Source organism: Mastigoproctus giganteus, chromosome 14 (genome assembly GCF_048544385.1).
Source record: "Mastigoproctus giganteus isolate SK-2022 chromosome 14, ASM4854438v1, whole genome shotgun sequence".
NCBI lineage: Eukaryota > Metazoa > Arthropoda > Arachnida > Uropygi > Thelyphonidae > Mastigoproctus > Mastigoproctus giganteus.
Genome location: NC_143588.1, coordinates 65,059,303 through 65,081,755, shown reverse-complemented (window position 1 = coordinate 65,081,755; position 22,453 = coordinate 65,059,303). Strand labels below are relative to the sequence as shown.

General features: G+C 37.1%; 1 protein-coding gene across 1 annotated transcript in view; it reads right to left on the bottom strand.

The window, feature by feature from the left end:
* Positions 1–19,007, bottom strand: part of LOC150075182 (uncharacterized) — a 90,636-nt gene extending 71,629 nt beyond the window's left edge. Inside the window, exon 1 of the mRNA XM_090388389.1 lies at positions 18,963–19,007. The gene's annotated coding sequence lies outside the window, so the exon portion shown is untranslated. The remainder of the gene's footprint in view (positions 1–18,962) is intronic.
* Positions 19,008–22,453: the final 3,446 nt, after the last annotated feature.

Here is a 22,453-nt window from a genome sequence, read left to right as displayed (position 1 = left end):
CTTGGGGGACACCGGCATTAGTGGAGAAGTTAGAAGACAGAGAGACATCTAGCATCACCATCAGTGAGCGATCAGAGAGAAAACTGGATAACCAATTACTAAAAACAGTTGGCAAACCATAAGATGGAAGCTTGTTTAGAAGACCTTTATGCCAAACACGATCGAAAGCCTTTGAGATGTCAAGAGCAATTACTTGTGTTTCACCGAACCTTTCCATTGAATTAGTACATAAATGGGTAACATAAGCCAGAATATCACCAGTGGATCAACACTGACGGAATCCATACTAGCGATCGTTGATCAGATGGAAGGTTTCTAGGTAGTTTAAGAGTTGGAGGTTAATTGATTTCTCCATTATTTTAGAAAGAGTAGAAGTAATTGCAATGGGATGATAACTGAATGGGGGGATTTGTCACCCTTTTTAGGAACTGGCTGGATATGGGCAAATTTCCAAGCAGAAGGAAAAACACCTTTGAAATAAGAAAGTGAAAAAAGGCGGCAAAGAATAGGAGTATGTTCAGGAGCACAGGTTTTGGGAACAAGTGGAGAAATACCATCGGAACCTAGAGCTTTCTTAGCATCAAGATTCGTCAAAATCCTTCTGACATCCTTTTGATGGAAGACCACAGGAGGCATTGAATGGAGCGTGTTGGGAATGGTGGGAGGTGTTTTACCAAGATTATTAATACATGAGTTGGAAGAAAAATGGGATGCTAGCAGGTCAGCTTTATCCTTGGCTGAAGTGACAACAGAACCATCTGGTTTGGACAGAGGTGGGAGCTAAGATGGGCAAAAGTTGCGGCCAACAGCTTTGGCAAGAGACCAGAATGCTCGGCTACCATTAGGGCAAGAAGCAAGTTTTCTACTCTTAGCCTGTTCAAACTCTAGTTGGGACTGATTAATAACTGCTTTACAATTGTTGCGAGCTTTGGGCATCTGAGGACAAGAATTTAAAGTGGAGTGTGGAATAAAAATTCCATTCCTGCAAGAATAATTTCACTGACACGATCTGAGCAAATGTTGACATCAGAAGTTTTGAAACAGTAATCCGACCAAGGAAAAGAAGTCTCGCAGGTCATCCCATTTTGCATTCTTGTAATGCCAACCAACACGAGGTTGGGAATAGCCATGAGATAAAGGTTCCATTGGAGAAGAGACAATCACCAAGTTGTGATCTGAAGTGCCTAAAGGACCTCTCACTTCGATCGTGTACTTAGAAAGGTTGTTTGTGAGAAAAAGATCAAGCGTATTGGCTGTATGATTAGGATTGTCCGGTAATCTTGTAGGTAAATGAACAATCTGTGCAAGATCGTTAGTAATTGCAAAAGCCTCAGCATCTCGACCAGCTGGGTCGGTGTGACTAGAAAACGGAAGCCAGCTGGAGTTGTGAACATCAAAATCACCAAGGAAAATTACCTCACTGTTAGGAAAGTTGGACTGGAGAAAGTCAAGTTGCAAAGAGAGGAAGTCAAAGAGTTCCAAGTGATTAGTGCATTTGGGAGAACGGTAGAGACAACAGATGAATTTGACACAACGAGGTAGAGGGATTTTAAGCCAGAGAAGATCAAAGAGAGGAGATTCCAAATTGCCAAGTCTCTGACAGGGAATATCAGAGTGGACATATGCACAAGTACCACCTTTGAGGAGGAAGGAATCATACAGCGAATAATTTGGGCATCTGAGTTGAGCAGTAGTTGAATCAATCAATAACTGAGATTCTGTCAGAAAAAGTACATGGGGTTTGGCAGACTGCAAGTGGAAATGGACATGGTTGAGATTAGAATTGAGACCACGTGTATTTGCGAAATGAATTAGGAAATGCTTGGGAGGTTTAGATCTTTTCGCAGATAAGCTTGCTCTATTAGTTTGACAATTCATGGTATATTCAATAGTAAGAAAAAGTGGGTGGGACATTATTATTATTATTAGCTATATGGTGCAAGATAGCCTGAGGCTTATGCTGCACCAGCCAAAAAAAAAAAATCCCGAGTTACTCTGAGAGTGAGAAAACAACAGTCAAAAGTAGATGGGAACCACAAAGAAAGAAAACAATGATGATATCCAGCTCAGGACCCTGGGTGTGCCAAGCCCATACTCACCAGATGTGAGCCACTGGAGTTATAACAAGGTTTGAGAATTGTGGGATATCTCCCATAACACGGTATTTTTGAACTTTTGTGCCGGGAAAACCTTACTATTATGCTAAATGTAATTTTAAATGTTTCCATTCCTTTTTGTGAATCCCCGATGTTGACTTGCTAGTCGTTATCGCCTTCGTGATATTTTTCAAAAGCAGCACATTTCTGGAGGTCACTACCATAAAACAATAAAAACAAATTGCAGTTTCCAGTTTATTGGTATTTTCTGTTAGTGTAATGAATTATAAACAGGTAGTAAACTCGATCTTCTTACATTTGCTATAGTATTGATAGCTGGAATTGTGGGTTTTCATGCTATTATGGTGAAATGTGTTTCCCCTTCTATGATATATTCAATCATATAAAAAACAAATAAATTTTTAAAAACTCATTAATCTGTATCTCACTTGTGCATATCATGTTTGTTGCAACTTCTGCATGCTGTGTTCTTTGTTATTAATTGCTTATCTTTTTTAACTTTTAAAAATTTTAGCATTAGCAGAGGCATATGATGCAAGAAAGCAAGCTTATGCAGCATCAGCAAAAAAAAAAAAAAAAAAAAAAACCTTCCACTTCACCCCTCCGTTCGTTCGAAATACCTGTCCAGCTCAGCCTTAAATTTATTTAGGCTATCAACTTCCACAAGGGATGGAAGTCTGTTCCACCAACCAACTACCCGCTGGCTAAAGGCAAATTTCTGCACATCTATCTTACATCTGTTGTTCTTCAATTTGAATTTATGCCCTCTCAGGTGATTATTCTAAGCAAGAGGAAGAATCCCATCAGCATTGGGCATGCTCAAACCATTCAAGGCTTTATACACCTCTATCAGATCACCTCGCTGGTGCCTAGCCTCCAGACACTTTAATTTGCAAAACTTAAGCCTTTCTTCATAAGAGCACCCCTTTGTTCCATTCACTAATCTTGTTGCCCTTCTCTGTATTCGTTCCAGCAGCTCTACATCCTTCTTGAAATGAGGCCTCCAGACAGGCCACACCTTGAGTACTGTATACAGTACTCAAGGTGTGGCCTGACCATTGCCTTATACAAGGGAATAATCACCTTCTTATCCCTGCTAAAAAAGTTCCTGTATATCATTGACAAGACACCATGAGCAACTCTTGCAGCCCGTCTGCACTGCTCAGAGAACTTCATATCTGCCTGCACAACCACCCCCAGGTCCCTTTCATTCTCTACCACTGTCAGTGTAGTACCACAGAGTTGATAAGTTGCTCTTGGGTTGCTGTTTCCCATATGTAGTACTTTACATTTGTCAAATTTAAACTTCATTTGCCACCTTTCAGCCCATCTGCTCAACCTTTCCAGATCCTGTTGCAGCAGCATAGTGTCAGTAGTGTCCTTGACAACCCTGCCAACCTTCGTATTGTCTGCAAACGTGGACGTTAAGCTTGATATACCATTATCAATATCATTTATAAATACAGAAAACAATAATGGACCCAACACTGAACCCTGAGAGACTCCACTAATAACATTAGTCCACGATGAACAGTGTCCATTGATTACCACTCTGTCTTCTCCCCCTCAACCACCCCTTTATCGATAACAACAATTTGCTTCCAGTGCCACAATGCTTCAATTTGTGCAGCAGTCTTCCATGTGGAACAGTATCAAAAGCCTTTCTAAGATCCAAGTATATAATATCAAAGTTATTCCCTGGATCCAGCTCTTTTGTGACTGCATCATAGTATCCAAACAAATTGGTCAGGCAAGACTTCCCCTTAACAAAACCATGCTGTGTCCGAACTATAACTGAAGTCTTGTCTTGATGATCCTGCAGTGCTTCTTTAACCAGTGCCTCCATTAATTTTCCTGGAACAGAAGTTAAACTCACAGGTCTATAATTACTTGTCAGCCTTTGATCCTCCTTTGTGAATTGGGGTCACATTTGCACATCTCCAGTCTGTGGTTACCTCCCCTGAGTCCAAGGAAGCTCTCATAATTATGGCTACGGGTTTGCTTACTTCATTTGCTGCCTCCTTTAATATAACTGGATAGATCCCATCCACCCCAGTTGCCTTTCTTGTGTTTCTTCAACAATGTCTCCTCCTCTTTACTCTCAGTTATAATAAAATCATCTAGCTCAGTGCCAGAGTTTACTTCACCTCTGGCATTCCCCTTCCTTAATAACTCATGTGTGAATGTAGATGCAAAATATTCATTTAGTTTGTTAGCTACCTGAGCAGGATCATCAACAGTTGACCCATCAATATCAAGAGGACCAATCTGATTCATCCCCTTCCTTCTAGAATTTACATAAGTAAAGAACTCTTTGCTGTTTTTCTTTGCATCCCTTGCCAAAGATTTCTCATAATCTGCCTTCGCCTGCCTAACCTCCTTTGTAGCTTGGTTACAGATCAACCTGTATCTATCATCGGCTTCTGTGTCACGTGTTAATTTGTATGTATCCCATGCATTTTTCTTCTCTGCCTTATGTCTCATTAGTTCATCTGACATCCATTTAGGCCCAAACCTTGAACAATATTTCTTAGTTGGTATGTAAAGCCTAGTAGCTTCCAAGATAAGTTCTTTGAATGCTTTCCATTTTGAATTTGCTCTTGGTAACATCATCAGTTGTTCCCATTGTATAGAATTTTAATACTGTTTCAGACCATCGTAGTCGCCTTCACGAAAGCAATAATCCTTCCCTTTACCCCTAATGGTAGTTACCTCTTTAAGTAAATCACACTTCAGCACACTGTGATCACTGCCACCTAGTGGTTCCTTTATCTGCAGATTCTTAATGCATGAAGAATCAATACTGATAATCAAATCAAGAGTATTACTCCCTCTAGTTGCCTCCCAAACATGCTGATGTAGAAAACAATCATCCAGTAAATCCACAAAAGCCTTGCTAGTGTGTGAGTGACCAACCCACAAATTCCAGTCAATATCTGGGAAATTAAAATCCCCCATTATAAGACTCTCTGATTTACTGGCCCACTCTATTTCCCTGTACAGTTTCTTATTATACTCATCAGATTCATTAGGCCTATAGCACACTCCTACTCTCAATTTTGATCTCCCAATGCTTATGTCACACCAAACTGACTTGACACTGCACTGTCCAGCGATGTCGACTGGCTTCACTTCCTTGGATTTTATGTGTTTCTTAACTAATAGCATAACCCCTCCTCCCTATCCTGTCTATCCTTTCTGTAGCCGTTGTACTCCCCAAATTCCAGTTCTGCATTCCTTATATCTGTGTGAAACCACGTCTCTGATATCCCAACAATATCTGCCTTTGAGGTTTGAGCAATACCTCAAATTCATCAAATTTATTTACTAAACTCCTAGCATTGTTGTACACACAAGTATACATGCACCTGTTTCTATTCTTAGCTACCCTAACACAACCCATGTGTTTACTTGTACCGCAATGACTCCCAGCAGTCTCTGAAATATCCTGCATCTTGTTTTTCAGGCTTCTGCTCATTCCAATAGAAACAGTGCAAGAATCTCTTTCACCTCTGCTAGTGGCTACTGTTAATCTATTAGTCTTTGTCTTCCCCCAAACTAGCAGTTTTCCGACCCACCTAACACTGCCTCGATAGCATCAGCAAATATTCTTGCACCCTTTCTATTTAAGTGTATCCCATCCCTGTAGAAGCAGTCTCTCCTGTTAACAAGTAGTCCAGGCTGAAAAAAATTCTACCCCTTGAGCCTTGCACAATCTTTCGAATGCCGAATTGATCGACAAGGCTTTCATCATATACTCCCTCCTATTGTGTCTGGGCAGACACTTTCAAATTCAACCCCAATTCACGGCTTTTTTTCAACAGTGACCTGTACTTAAGTAATTCTGCCGGTCTCCTACTCTTGATATCATTAGTGCCAACGTGTACAACTATATCACCTTTTGTGCCCTTAAAAGATGATATCCGCTCTACAAAGTCATCGACCTTTGCCCCTGGCAGACATACCCTGTTCAATTTCAAACTGTATCTAAAGCTTTTCTGAAATCTAGTATATGTTGGTGTCAAAATTATCTTTTGCATTCCTATTCCTTTGTTATTGCATCATAGTAACTAGTCAGAAGTCTAACAAATCTGTGGTGTGATTGCTATATAACTGCATTCCTGTCGTGATGATCCTGTTTTATACCAGCGACTCCATTTTTATCTCTGGTACAAAATCCAAGCTTATAGGCTGTAATTATTCACTTTGCCCTTTGATTCCCACCTTTATGAATGGGAGAAGAATATACACGTCTCCAATTTGTAGGAATTCCCCTTAATTCAAGGATGATCTCATAATTATGGCCAAAGGTTCACTTGCCTCTTCTGTTGCTTTTTTAAAAATATTTTTAATGTAATTGGATAGAGCAAATAGATAAAATAAATAAGGCACCCCCAGGTGCCTTATTCACTTTTAGCTTCAAAATTTTCTTCTGCTTTTTTCCTGCTATCATACTTCTAGTATCCCCATCCCTAAAAACTTCTTCACATAAAAGTAGACACAATATTTATTTAGTATGTCAGCAACCTGATGTGCATTGACATGTTATACCATATAATCATCTCGTGACTGTTATCATGTAACCTAATCTTGGCCTACGTAAATTATATATAAATTGTTTTTCAACAAAGTTGAGTTATTTTTATTTTTCATCTACTTTAAGGTGGGCTGAATTTTGTTTGAAATATATCTGTTGTTCACCAGGCAAAATGGCTCTTTGAAGTCAGAGTTATTCTATATTTTCTAGCCAAGTTTTCCCTGGTCATTATCCTCCATTTTTCCTACCATTATTTCTGTTAGGAATAGGTTTGGCAATATCCTGAGTTGTGAAAAATATCAAAAATATAATTATTTTTTATTTATAACTTTGATAATGGATTCTGTGTAGTTCCGTTCACTTCTTATAGTGTCATTACTTTTGTTCTCTGCCCACCTAGTTCTGTTTATTGTTCAGAGAGATTATCTTGAAGGCTGCGATTTTGTTTTCTTTTATTTAGTATCTAATTCTTAGAGCACAGAAAACTGTACAACTGACCTATAGTTTTAGTTCCACTCCTATGCTTATTCAGTTATTCTTCCAGATATTTAAAAAATTAGCCAACCCTGCCTTTGACTGTTATTGGTCATTATATGGATATTTCCTTGGTTTCTATTTATTTTCATGACCTTGATTTTGTTGAAATTCATGATATATATATTTGATGCATGTTGAATTGAGGCTATTTTGTGAATTTTCCCAGATCAGTCAGATTTTCAGCTACAACTATGCCGATTGTATATTTTATGTGGTTTATGTTATTTTCATCAACTGTTATTCGAGACGATGGGTGGCAAACTTTTTTAAGGGCGAGTGACAAATCTGGCTAAATTTTTAAAAAACTACCCTCGCGTATCCCCTCGGAAGGCGATTTCAAGACATTTAATCATACAATTTCATCACAATTTTTTCAGTACATCTCAACACTCCACTTCAAACAAATCACTAATCTTTTTCCATGGTCGGATTACTCTTTCAAAACTTCTGATGTCAACATTTGCTTAGATCTTGTCAGTGAAATTATTTTTGTAGGAATGGAATACTTTATTCCACACTCCACTTTAAAATCTCGTCCTTTATCTAAACCTTGGTTTTCCAATAAATGTGATAAGGCTGTTCAAGAGAAGAATGTTGCATATCGTAATTGGCTTGTTTCTAATTCTTCAGTTTCATTTTCTGCCTACACCAAAGCTCGTAACAATTGTAAAGCAGTTATTAATCAGTCCAAACTAGAGTTTGAACAGGCTAAGAGTAGAAAACTTGCTTCTTGCCCTAATGGTAGCCAAGCATTCTGGTCTCTTGCCAAAGCTATTGGCCGCAACTTTTGCCCATCTTGGCTCCCACCTCTGTCCAAACCAGATGGTTCTGTTGTCACTTCAGCCAAGGATAAAGCTGACCTGCTAGCATCCCATTTTCCTTCCAACTCATGTATTAATGATCTTGGTAAAACACCTTCCACCATTCCCAACACGCTCCACTCAATGCCTCCCATGGTCTTCTGTCAAAAGGATATTGACGAATCTTGATGCTAAGAAAGCTCCAGGTCCTGATGGTATTTCTCCACTTGTTCTCAAAACCTGTGCTCCTGAACTTACTGCTGTTCTTTCCAGCCTTTTTTCACTTTCTTATTCCAAAGGTGTTTTTCCTTCTGCTTGGAAATTTGCTCATATCCAGCCAGTTCCTATAAAGGGTAACAAATCCCTCCCATCCAATTATCGTCCCATTGCAATTGCTTTTGTTGGCTGATGTTGCATAAGCTCATACATTTGCTTTCTTGCATCACATGCCACTACTACTACTACTTCTACTCTTTCTAAAGTAATGGAGAAATCAATTAACCGCCAACTCTTAAACTACCTAGAAACCTTCCGTCTGATCAACGATCGCCAGTATGGATTCCGTCAGTGTCGATCCACTGGTGATATTCTGGCTCATGTTACCCATTTATGGACAAATTCAACAGAAAAGTTTGGTGAAACATAAGCAGTTGCTCTTAACATCTCAAAGGCTTTCGATCGTGTTTGGCATAAAAGTCTTCTAAACAAGCTTCCATCTTATGGTTTGCCAACCGTTTTTCGTAATTGGTTATCCAGTTTTCTCTCTGATTGCACACTGAGGGTGATGGTAGATGGCTCTGTCTTCTAACTTCTCCACTAATGCTGGTGTCCCCCAAGGTTCAGTACTTTCCCCCACTCTTTTCCTCTTGTATATCAATGACCTTCCATTGACTGGAAATCTTATCCACAGTTTGGCCGATGATAGCACATTGCCTTCCACTTTCCATTTTGAGAAACCTTGGCCTGCTCAATCAGCTTCAACTTCTCGAATATCTGCTACCAATTCCTTAAATGCCGATCTCCAGGTAATCCTTCAGTGGGGCAAAGACTACTTAGTTGATTTCAATTCTTCTAAAACTCAGTCTTGTCTTATATCTTGCAAAAAGGATTCTTCTGCTCCTATGCTTATCTTCGGTGACACTCTGATTTCTAGGCAAAATGATATATCTCTTTTGGGGATTACCCTGACTTCTAATCTCTCTTGGCACAAGCACATTACAAATATTGCTTCCTCTGCATCTAAAAATACTTGGTTTTCTCTTTTGCTCTCGGCATTACTTTTCTTCCAAACAGCTGTTCACTCTGTACAAATCGCAAATCCGTCCTACCATGGAATATTGTTCCCACATCTGGGGCAGTGCCCCCAAAACCTCTCAGGCTTTTAGACTCCATTCAGAAGAGGGCAATTAGGTTAATTAATAACTCATCTCTAACAGAGTCTCTCCACTCTGTCTCATAGACTTTCTGTTTCTGTTGTGTGCCTTTTCTATAGATACTTGCATGGCACTGTTCTGAATTGGCTTCTATAATTCCCGCTCTCTCTTTCAAAACAGTCCGAACACAAGCCACCACCAACCAACATCCATTTACTGTCCAACTTCAAACTCACAGAACCAACTTTTCGTCTTGATCATTTATTTATTCAACTGCCATTTTCTGCAACAACCTTCCTTCATACGTATTTCCTGAAAATTACAGTCTACAGAAGTTCAAGTCTAATGTCAACAAATATCTTCTTTCATCTTCTCAACCTCCAATCCAAGCACCGTACAAAGTACTACAAATTTGAACACCTCTCGTGTTTGGGGTTTTCATTAAAAAAAACAAAAAAAAAAAAAAAACTGTTATTTGAGACCAGGGATGGCAAACTTTTAAGGGTGAGTGCCAAAATTAGCTAATTTTTTTAAAAAACTACCCTCGTGTGCCCCTCGGAAGGCAATTTCAAGATATTTAATCATACAATTTCACCACAATTTCTTCAGTATGTCTCACCACTCCACTTCAAATAAATCACTGCATGAATACAGCTATTTACTGAATGATGTGATGTCACTACACGCTTGGCAGAGAGAACAGGCATGCACAGGTCATGACTCAAGGTGCATTCCTGGGTGATGTTTCTAAGTTTGAAATTTTTTTGGGATGCTCTGAATGCATGCTCAAAAAAATTAATATATGTGCCACTTTGGGCACACATGCCACAGGTTTGCCACCCCTGTTCAGACTCCCCATTTCTTCTTTTGTAATATTTCCTAGAAAGATGTTGAAAATGTGCAGGAGGGGCATGTGCATTAAATCTTTCATGATGAGAATTTTATTGGATTCAACATTCCTGAGTTTTACTTACTGCATTTAGTGTTTCTAAAGAATTCAGTTAGAAAGTTCAGTGTGGTAGTGCTGATATCATTATCTGCTGTGGTCTACATTAAATGATTTCTGTTCATGTAGTCAAAGGCCTCATTTTAGTCTATGAAGCAGCAATACAGGTCTTTATTTCTGTCTCAAGCTAGGTCTGCCAACCTCAGGAGCAAGAAGATTGCATCAGTTGTGCTCATTTCCATTCTGAAGCCCATTTATTTTCCCCCCCATGATCTCTTTATATCATTTGTTTACCATGTCTTGTACAATTGTAATAAATACTTTGTAGGCACGGTTGAGGAGACAGACAAGTCTAGTACAAACATAGTTGTCTACTTCTTTTCTTCTTATAATATGGGAGTAAGGATTCTGCTTCTTCAATCATCTGGTATCTTATGTTTCTCTAGGACGAGGTTAAGAAGTTGAGTAAGAAAGTTGCCTGTTCCTCCTCCCCGATCCCACAGTCCTATAGGTTGCTACAGTTATTTTTAAATGTAGTTTTTTGGAATACATGTTTACTATTGAACATTACAAACATTCTCATACAGAATATATAGCAGACAGTTCTGGATCACCCAATTTCAAATAAATCAATAATATGTGGTCTCATTAATCTTTTTATGAAACAAAAAACCAAATCTGATCAACTGTCAATGCTCAGTAATAAAGCAAAGGATGACATCCATCAACATCTGTTGCAATCACCACAAAAATCACCTAGTAAACTTAGTCAGCAAAACAAGATTCCTACGCAGTGTATAGAAAATTAGTTACAATTTTCAAATCTTACTTGAACTCAGAAGCATGAGAAAGAGAGAGAGAGAGAGAGAGAGAGAGAGAGAGAGAGAGAGAGAGAGAGAGAGAGAGAGAGAGCAATACTGTTAAAAGGTATTGGCAATTCAATAAAACTGGCAGACCTCATCAAATGTAGACATTGTGGGGATATCAGACATAACGGATACAGAATTTGAATGTGGGAATTACAATGTGAGTGGCCAGTGCAATGTTTAGGTGTGACATAAGAAATGAGAAAACAAAAAATTAAGAGTAGGTGTGTGTTATAGGTCTAATGACTGATGACTATACCAAGAAATAGTGGGTCAGTAAATCAGAATGTCTTATAATAGGGGATTTTAACTTTCCAGATATTGACTGGGACTTATGGTTTGGTCACTCACACACCAGCAAGACTTTTGTGGATTTATTAGAAGACTGTTTCCTACAGCAACAGAATGTTAGAGATGCAAAAGAGGAAGCAACACTTTTGATCTGATTATCAGCAGCAATTCTACATGCATTAAGAATCTGCAGGTAACAGACCCCCATGGGTGGCAGTAATCATGATGTGCAGATATAGGGTTTACTTAAAGACAACTACTGTAAAGGGAAAGGCTTTTGCTTTCATAAAAAAAGTTTAACATATTAACTACAGTGGTCTCAGACAGTTTTTAAATTCTATACAGTGAGACTGATGATGTTATCAAAACCAAATTCTAAATGAAAAGCAATCACAGAAGTTACTAGGCTTTTCACACCAACTAAGAAATACTGTTCCAGGCTAAGATCTAAATCGATGTCAGACGAACTGACGAGACTTGTGGAAGAGAATAAAACTGTTTGGGATTCATATAAATTATCAGGCGATAAAGAAGCCTATAGTAGATATAAATTAGTCTCTAATCAAGTCACAAAGGAGATTAGGCAAGCTAAGACAGATTATATCTCCAACAAAGAAAAACAGCATAGACTGCTACGCTTATATTAACAGTAAACGGAAGGGGCTGAATCACAATGTCTATTGGTTTACTTTTGATGACCCTCTCAGGTTGCAGACAAATTGAATAGGTATTTTACATCTACATTCAAGCATGATGAGTTCTTTAGGGAGGGCAATTCCAAAAGTTCATCTCATTTATAACAAAATCATAAATGATTTTGTTATAAATGAGAGGAAAGTGGAGAAGAATCATTGATGCATAACATAAAACAGGTGCCTGGGAGCCATTCAATTAAATTAAAGGAGGTAGACAAACCCTTAGTCATAATTATGAGAGCATCTTTGGATTCAAGAGAGATCCCTACGACTGGATTTATGCTAATGATCACCAATTCACAAAGGTGGGATCAAAAGGTGACATTAGTAGAGTAGACTTTTAGCTGTCATGACAGTTGATTCTGTAAGGACGAAACATTTATTCATTAGCTTACATCAGATTTATTTCATAAATGTAAAATAACGGCACCTTTGGGGATTCAAGGTGCCGTTATTTCAATTTTTCCATTATCTAGAAAGTTTTATTTTTAATGTATAAAAATACATTAAAAATAAATTTTAATGCAGAAATAATGAGGCCAAATAAGAAATAGAGATTAAGAATGCAATTTTATTAACTGCACATAAAAAAACATAAACATATAGACAATCCAGTGTTATATTCTGCCATTAATACACTTCTGCTTACACCCCGTTCTATTTTCTTTATTATATCAAGTTTAGTCTGTGCGGGTAGCACAGTGATATTGTATCTGTCTTCCCCACACTAGGTGGAAAAGGCCAGGGTATGAATCCTGTCGATGACACGAGGAACTTTCATAGGTTTTTTCACTCCATGGCTAAGTTTGTGGGACTTGGACATAGATAGCAAGGTTTTCCCCAGAAGCTGAGGTTTTTCGTCCAGCAAAACAGGCAAATCGAGCAGAGAACACATGAAATTTACAGACACAATACACATGGGTATATGAATTAACATTCCGGGTGAACCTAATGTAACAGTTTGGATTATATCAAGCTTCCCACTAAGCTTTAATGTTGTTCTCCTTTTCTTCTCTGTATGAGGTTTATTAACTTAAGGAGCCATAGTGAGGGTTTTTAATTTAAAATAAATGTAAAACTGCAGTATAATCTGTAATTATCAGTACAGAATTCACTTTAAAAATGCTGAACGTAAACAAATACAGTAATCACGTGACTTGTTTTCTTTTTTCAGCACTGCAAGACATCGCACTGTATGTATTCATCCAATCTCAATGTGCCGTTATTATGACAGTCTACTGTAATTACGGACCTGTTAATTTAACTTCTGTTCTAGGGAAAATAATGCAGTCACTGGTTAAAAAGGTAATGCAAGACCATTTAGACAGGAATGCAATTATGCTGCAGTCACAGTATGGATTTATTAAGGGGCAATCTTGTCTGACCAATCTGATTGTGTATTATGAAGCAGTAACGAAGAAACTAGATGCAAAAAATTATTTTGATATCACATACTTATATTTCAGGAAAGCTTTTCATACTGTTGCAGATAAAAGACTGCTGTACAAATTGGAGGAGTGTGGCATTAAGGGCAAGTTACTGCTCTGGATAGTAAAAGGATGATTGAGTGGAATAAGGTAGAGAGTAGCTATTAATGGGCACTACTCTCCACAGACTAATATTATTAGTGGGGTCCCCTAAGGTTCAGTGCTGGGCTTGTTTTCAATATTTATCAATGATATTGATGAAGGCATATCAGGCTTAACATCTAAGTTAGCACATGATACAAAGGCTAGTGGGGTTTTAGATCTATCACAATGGCAGTTAAAAGTTTTAACATTGACAAATGCAAGGTACTGCACATGGGTAGCAATAATCCCAGATTAATTTACCAGCTGTGTGGCACTACGCTCAGGAGAATGGGAAATGAAAAAGAACTTGGGATAACTATGCAGTCAGATATAAAGTTCTCTGAGCAATGCACACAGGCTGCCAGGACAGCTCATAGGTTTTTTTTATGATGTACAATTATCTAGCAGGGATAAGAAAGGATTATCCTATTGTATAAGGCAATGGTTAGGCCACATCTTGAGTACTGCATACAGGTTTGGAGGCCTCATTTTAGGAAGATGTAGATGTGCTGGAACAGGTGCAGAGATTAATGAGATTGGCGAAGGGAGCAAAAGGGTTGTTTTACTAAGACAGGCTTCGGTTCTGAAAATTGTCGCATCTGGAGATTAGGCATCAGCAAGGTGATCTGATTGAGGTGTTTAAGGCTTTGAATGGTTTAGCAAGCTCAATGCTGATACACTTGAGGGGGCATAAATTCATATTGAGAAAAGACGGTTGCAGAATAGATGTGCAGAAATTTGACTTTAGCCATTGAGTGGTTGATTTCTGGAAAAAAAATCTGTCGTAGCATAAGTTAATAGCTTAAATAAATTCAAGGAAGAACTACACAAACTTTTGGAGGGAATGGATAGATTGGTTGGTTTGGATATTTTACTGCCACATACCCAGGGTCCTAAGCTGTATATCATCATTCTCTTTCTTGGTGATTCCCTTTTGATTCTCTCTCTCTCTCAGGGTATTTTGGGATATATAATTTTTTTTTTTTTTCTGGCTGGTGCAGCATAAGCCTCAGGCTTCCTTGCACCCTATAGCTAATAATAATAACATCAGTTTCTATGGCTATATTGTGCCAAACTTATGATTTATAACCTGATGTCTTTAGTTAGGATTTTTATATCGAATTATAGTAATTTATACGTTTCAGAAACTGGAAAATGTCTGATATATTAGATTTATCTGACAATATTGTTCATAACGAAAATGTGTTCGTTCCTTTTATGGATTTAAATGTAATCGGACATTCTCGTGTAAAGTTAGGGCAGTTAAGTAGAATACGTTGGACTGTTTGCCAGTCAGAGCACTGAGTACAGAGTCAGCTTGGAGTAGATAGGAGTGGGTAATATTGGTGTGGTATGTCCTATTCTTAATTTGCTTAGTATAACTTCTTCTTGTCTGTTGGTTCTTGTACTGGTTTTCCATTGTTGTAACAATGGTTTTATCTGTAATAATTTGTTACCAGCTTGCTATTGCCATTTTTGTTGCCAGTCTTTCACCGCTATTTCGAATTTTAATTTTATAGTCCAAGTATGGTATTTTTGATTGGGCTTTCTGCTTGTTTTGCTGCTTGATCAGCCTGTTCATTGCCATCTATTCCTACATGTCCGTAAACCCAGCAGAAACTTATGTTTTGCTTTCATTTTGCTAGCATGTTTTGTACAGGGTGGCCACTGAAAGACTGAAGGGTTTGAAAAAGTCATAACTTGTTCATTTTTAATCTTTTTTATTTTATTTTTTTACAGGTTATAGAGCATCCCTTGGAGATTAAAATGGCTATGTATGATGTCCAGCAACGAGTAAAACTCATTGGGTTTTTCTATTCCAGTGAAAGATCAATTATTGAAACTCAGAGAAAATACCGGCAACATTTTAAAGTCCTCCTAGCGATAACATGATTCGGAACCTAATCGCCCGGTTTGAAAGAACTGGATCAGTCGGCGATTTTCCGGGAAGATGTCCTAAGCGCACTGACGCAGTGGTGGAAGCTGTACGGCAGAGTATTCTTGAGGATCCATCTGCCTCTACCCATCATCGCTCTGCTCAACTAGACATCACCAGAACGTCGCTTCAGAAGATTCTGAAAGGGTGGTCAGTCTTTCAGTGGCCACATTTTAATCTCTAAGGGATGCTCTATAACCTGTAAAAAAAGAAAATAAAAAAGATTAAAAATGAACAAGTTATGACTCTTTCAAACCCTTCAGTCTTTCAGTGGCCACCTATATTTTACATACAGTCAGATGGGTCTTTATGATGTTATCCTTTAAGGCTTGCAAGGGATTGAATGAATCCGTGAAGGCTATGGTGCTGCTGGGTGTCTTGGTAAGCCATATATGGTTTATGGCTAGTTGTATAACTTCCAATTCTGCAGTGTAAATGCTGCACTTTGTTGGGATTACTTGGGAGATGATGGTATTCAGGAACTTGGTGGCTATTCCTAGCTTAGTTTCTGTTTTCGAACCATCTGTGTATATCGGGGTGGAATTGCGATGTTGGTCTTTGTAGGTTGCATGTAATTGCTGGAAATTTTTCTTAGGTAAAGAATCCTTTTTCCAATTATACATATGGAGATCGAATGCTGTTTGTATGGTATCCCAAGGTGGATATAGAACTTTAGGAGAAGTTGCTATCTGATTGGGATTTAAATTATGTTGCTGTATTAGGTCTTTTAAATAAATGCCTGCTGTTTTTTTGGTATTTGGATGTGCTCTATATATGTTTTCCAAACTTGGTTCATTGGGATTGTTCATATCAGGTGATCAGGTACTGATTTTATCTTTGCAGCATAGCATAACAGCAAGTTTTGTCTCTGGAGTTATAGTATTGGTTCGTGATCCTCTGCACATAGGCTCTGGACTGGTGATGTGCGATATGCTCCTAATACCGTATGTAAAGCACTGGATCAAGCCATCTCGGGGCACTCGGTTTGGCTGAGTTATATACAGGTGCTCCATAATCTAGTTGAGATCTTGAGGGCTCTGTATAATCACAATAAAGTAACTATATCTGTACCCCAGGTTGTTGCCGATAAGACTCTCAAAATATTTAGTTTCTTGAGGCAGTTTGTTCTTAGTTGCTCTTGTGTTCTTATGTGTTCTAAGGAATGGATAGGTGAAATGGAAAATTTTATATTTTTTTTTGGCTGATGCGGTATAACTTGCTTTCTTGCATCATATGCCACTACTAATGCTAAGGCAGTCTGTTTTTTATACTACAATAGTCAGTATTTTCTTTAAACACAATTAATTCTCATTCATTTCTTCTTGCAGTTTGGTGGACGAATAAATAGTGAACTATTTACTTATCTGTCAAAAATAAAAACATGGACTGTTACAGCTAAAGCACAGTTCATGCTCTGTTTGATTTTATACACGGCGGTTAAAATATCGAAGGAATTTATTACAAAATTTATTAAGCAGTACTGAGAAAAACCCTATTTGTGAAAAGTTAAATTGAAGAATATACAAATGAAAATTTTAAAAACAAAGTGTATAAAAAGTAATTAGCTTGATAGTATGGGTAAATTATTCAAGTAACTTCTATAACACCAACTACACTGATATGATGCATATTTATGGCAAAAAATATGCATATCAGTTTTTGCAGTGCAAAATCACTGCAAAAATATATTTCACCATAACATAAATCACTGTTTTTGCAGTGATTTATGTTACGGTGTGGTTGGATTTATACTGAAGTGTGGCCTAGTGGAAATTTACTTCTGTTTTATTCATAATGCTTTATATATGTGGAATCATTATTTTATTATATTCATGCAGTTTTCTTTCTTACAAATAAATGTTAAATGTCAAATTGGGGTGTGGGGGGCAAAAAAATTTCACATAATTGAAATTTTAGATAATTGGAATTCCACTACTGTTCCTAAAAATTAACTATGTACTGGAGAAATAAATGAGAACATATTCTGCTAGTTTTATGAACTAGTTTTTTTGGGGGCAAATTTTTACTATGCCTGTAATCAGCCCCAGACCACCATTTAAAAGCAGCCTCAGGACAATTTTTTTTTTTCTTACCGTCAAGAAATTACTATCATCTAGGAAAATTGTCATTTTTACCTTTTCACTGCTTTTATAAATGCACAAAAATTTATCTGGGCAAAATTTCAAGAGGGAAAAATGCATCTAATGCATGTTTGGTATGCTCAGAAGCAGCCCTAAACCAGCTATCAACAACAGGCGCCCTAGGCGAGCCATGTAATAACCCCCTCCCACAACCCCCCAAGGATAGATAAAACTAAGTTTCTTGGCGCCCTATGCGGCCGCCTACGCGGGCAGATCACACTTGGATTATGTCCAAATAAATTTCACCAAAATGAGGGAAACAAACAGTACGATACGAAGTACATATTCAGGGCAGCACAAATGGTGAGCGACGTATACAAAACAACATTAACTGTAGTTAAGAAGGGCGAGAAATAATACATAATTATTAAGAATGTTATTTGTGTTTATATTATGTAAACAAATGTAATCATCATTATGCATTTCGTATCTGTCAGAGTGATTAATTTACAATGATGTGGTCTGTACAAAATGCTAATTCCAGAAGCGGAAATTTTCAACATCACACACCCGCACAGCTTCCATTATTGACAGGCAAGCTGCAGTCAGGTTACGCTTGTTCAAGTTGTCCTTGAAACTAAAGAGCAACTTGTTGCTATCAGTCTTAACACGAGATAAGCAAAGTATGCTAAGTAACAAATAACTAAAAAACTTGGTGTATAAGCGTACCGCCACGTCCACCTACACAACTACGTACACACAACTTACACAAACTTTTCATTTCGAATCTATTAACTTCTTTACAACACATCAAGTAAATAGCAGCGGTAGTGGCATGTTTTCATTTATTTCAAAGATTACTTTCGATATGTTATTCTACTTTTTGCGTCGAGATTTCATTAAGGGTAATAAAATAGGTCACAACAGGCAAGGCAAAACCACAAAACAGAAATAGGGTTATTCCCTCCAGTTTCGTCCACATTGCCCACAACGACGAACAAATATGGATTCCCTGCACTGTACGACATTCTAGTACAGTGGCCCTCTTCACAGGGGCAAGGCAGCCATTACTCGCGCGCGTAAACAGAATAACTATACACAACTAAGGTGCTCTAATCTTAAGTATAAAAAGTACTTACGAACTAAAATATGTATCGTTACAGAGAATAAACGAAAAAAAAAACAACGAACAAAAGAAATGATAGTTCATACCACTCAGAAGTTTCGCCAAATTAAACTTTTTATCAAACTTTCGAAACACTACTTCCAGCACACACATAACTTAAGTGCAGCTTGACAAAGGCAAGGGCGAACCTTCCTAGTATCGCCATCTAGTGGCTTTAGGAACAACTATTATAAAATACCCCAACCGCTTGTAAGATAAGCATTGGATTTCATGCTGATACTGTATTTATTTCAGATTTGCGTTAACACTACCATGACCAGGGTCCTTACCAGTAGAGGGAACTCATTTTACATAATTCTACTTTAGAATATTTTCTAAAGTAGCCATAAAAATTTCTAATAATAATAATAGTTTTTACTGATGACGGAAAAATGTGTCAATGTATGGATGAATAATATAATATAATATAAATATAAAAACCTATGTAGACTAAGATGCATTTAGGGCTAAAGCCTCAAGCTGCGAGAAAATTTAGACTATGTATATATTAAGTGCAATAGCATCATTAATACACAGCCATTTCCGAATAAACAGAATGACATATTTAGAATGAATAAACAGAATATTTATAAGGCGGCATCGTTTTAAGTTATATCTCATATTGTGAATACCTTCACAACGAGTTGCCATGATATTGCACTACTTTAATAAGTAACGCTTCACCTAAGGAGAAGACTAATGTTACTTATTCTCAGATAGGTAACATAAGTTAAAACGATGCCGCCTTATAAATATCCTGTTTATTCAGAAATGGCTGTGTATTAATGATGCTATTGCACTTAATATATACATAGTCTAAAAACCTATGTAATATTTGTATATATATATATATAGTAAAGGGAGTTCGAATTTAATATGGGCAGGTGTCTATTTCATCCTTAATCCGACCCTGATTTATTTAGAGTATTGTTGTTGTTATTCAGGAGCATTAGCAACTAAGGCCATATTGCTCCGGGAACATGCGGTGGTCATTCCCTGACCTTTCCGTATCCTCCTATTTGGTGCCGACGGGCTCGAACCCCGGTCTAATCAAGAAGCGAGTGCTACGCACTGCTGCTCCTTCCCACCTGGCTACGAAGGTGCCATATTTAGAGTATTTATAATAAATAACAAGGTTTTTAAACACATTACTACAAGGGCGACTCGTCCCTGGGTGACCTAAACGAACGCCTAGGGTGCCCAGTTGAGGGAAATAGGCGGATAGGATATGGCACCAAATTCGAATAAAAAAAATAGTTTTAAAAAAATTTCAATGAAAAAATACAAATAAAATTACGATGTCATTATTTCAATTCCCATGCGCACACGGAGGGAATATTATGAGACGTTCGTTTCTCTACATTTCTGAGAATGTATCGATGAGATCGTTTATCAAGGATGAATTTACGCCTAGGATAATAAGACAGTTGTCTAGGACTCGTAACTGACCATGTCCAGCCCGTGTTCTGCTGTTGACTTCGACTTTTTTTTTTTTTAATTAGGCAAGCAGGGCGATTTCAGGTTTTGTGGGACCTGAAGCTTATACAATTTTTGGGGCCCTCTTTAAGAAAAAGAATACAAAATTACGAACACAAAATTAAGTACGAAAGTGAATATTTATTTAGAATGAGAATTGATTTAGAATTTAATTAGAGAATGACATATTTCGAATGAAAAAGAAACACAACAAATTACAAATTTTAAAAAGTTGATAAATACCACAAACATTACAAAATCCAGAAAAATATTCTATTAATTAATTGCCTAACACACCTCTATAATACTTTTTCCCCTACATTTTTTGTCTGCATACTCTTTGATCGCCTCCTCATATGCCAACAATTTCGTAATATCATTTCTTATAGAGAGAATAGAAAGATAATTCAGTCTTTCCTCTAGTGTGGTTGATCGAATTTTTTTTTTTTTATTGATAGTTTAGGAAAGTTTCTTTTAGAAACTTTTCTAAACTATATTGGTGATGCCATGTAAATATTTAGGATCGTTGTCAAATTTGGGAAAATCTCTATTAAGTTCCTTTCATATATGAGTTGTAAGATTTCAGGTAATTTCAAGTTTAATTGTGCAGAGACTAATCTTAAATACCCTTTGAATTGACGACACTCATTAACCAGTTTGTCGTCGGTGTTAGTATTTCGTGTCAAATCAGCAAGAAATTTAAATCTTTTCCCAATGTGTTCGTATGATTCACTCCATATCGCGATACGGCCTCTGGCCCTACACCTTCATGTTACCACGCCGGGCGAGTCGGCACAGTGGGCGGCAGGAGTGTACCTGTAAGCCAGGGGTCCCCAAACTTTTAGAGAAGCGGGCCACATTAATTTTTGGAATATTTGGCGGGCGGCAGAAAATTCCTAATTACTGAAAACTACATTCTCTGCATAACATTAAAGTTATGCAGAGAACTTTAATGTTATGCAGAGAAACAAATTTTATACCTACCTATATCTACAGATTCAAAAATAAATCGATGGATATGTAATTTAAAATATAAGTTTGTTTATATCAAACAAACTATTATTAATTATTACTTATTTATTGCACTAATCACAAAAATACAGTTAGTAATACAGCAAAATAAGATAGATGGGGTTTGAAGCGCACCTAGGAAATTTTCTTTAGGGTGGGCCAACAATCAGAGGCACTTCTTTAACATAGAGAAAATTCCTCTTTTTTATTTTCCTTTTAATTTTTCGTTTTGATCGATCTCTCTGGGGAAGGCTGAAGCCCAAAAGCTCCATTCTGGTGTGCTCCCGGACGGATCATGAATATGATGATATATAAACACATTGGCTCAAATAATTATGACGGGAAGCCAGACAAAGAAAGGAAAACTTCAATGTCTCTAGTGTTCGCTTTTGATGTAATGTAAACAAAAAAACATAGTATTTTATAAAAGTCTAAAAAATTAAGAGTAAATTTCAAATTTAATTAAATAATTAAACATTACAAAAATGAATTAAATAACAAAATCATGTTTAACATGAAAATTCTTTTTTATTTAATTAATTTTAATAATACTGTATTTAATTAATTAATTCTGCATTTTTGCCACTGGTTACGTAGGTGGTGCAGCTGTTATTTTTTTGTTTTTAGTATGCAGTATTGCATTATTTTGGAAAGGTTGTATGAGCTTTTTGGTTGGATGTTTTCCAGATAACTGTACAGTAAGTATACCATAGTAAAACGAGAATATACTGAAAAACAGAATGAAGTAAAAAAAAAAAAAAATGTTATGTAGTGATAAAAAGGACAATACAAAAGGTATTCGTGTTAGGCTTAACGCCATCCCGGTTGATAAATACTGTATACTAATTTTTATTAGGACTATCGTTTGCATGTGAAAATAAACTTTTGACAAAATATATATTAAAACTTTGTGTTTCTTGCAGTTACGGATTTATAAGTTTGTATTGCATAAAGGTGGGGTGTATTTCATTCGCATTCTTCTTATAAAAGTATGGGGGTGGGGACTGTAATGTTGAGAATAAAGTTCGTAAGTTTCGATAGTTTTGTGTTT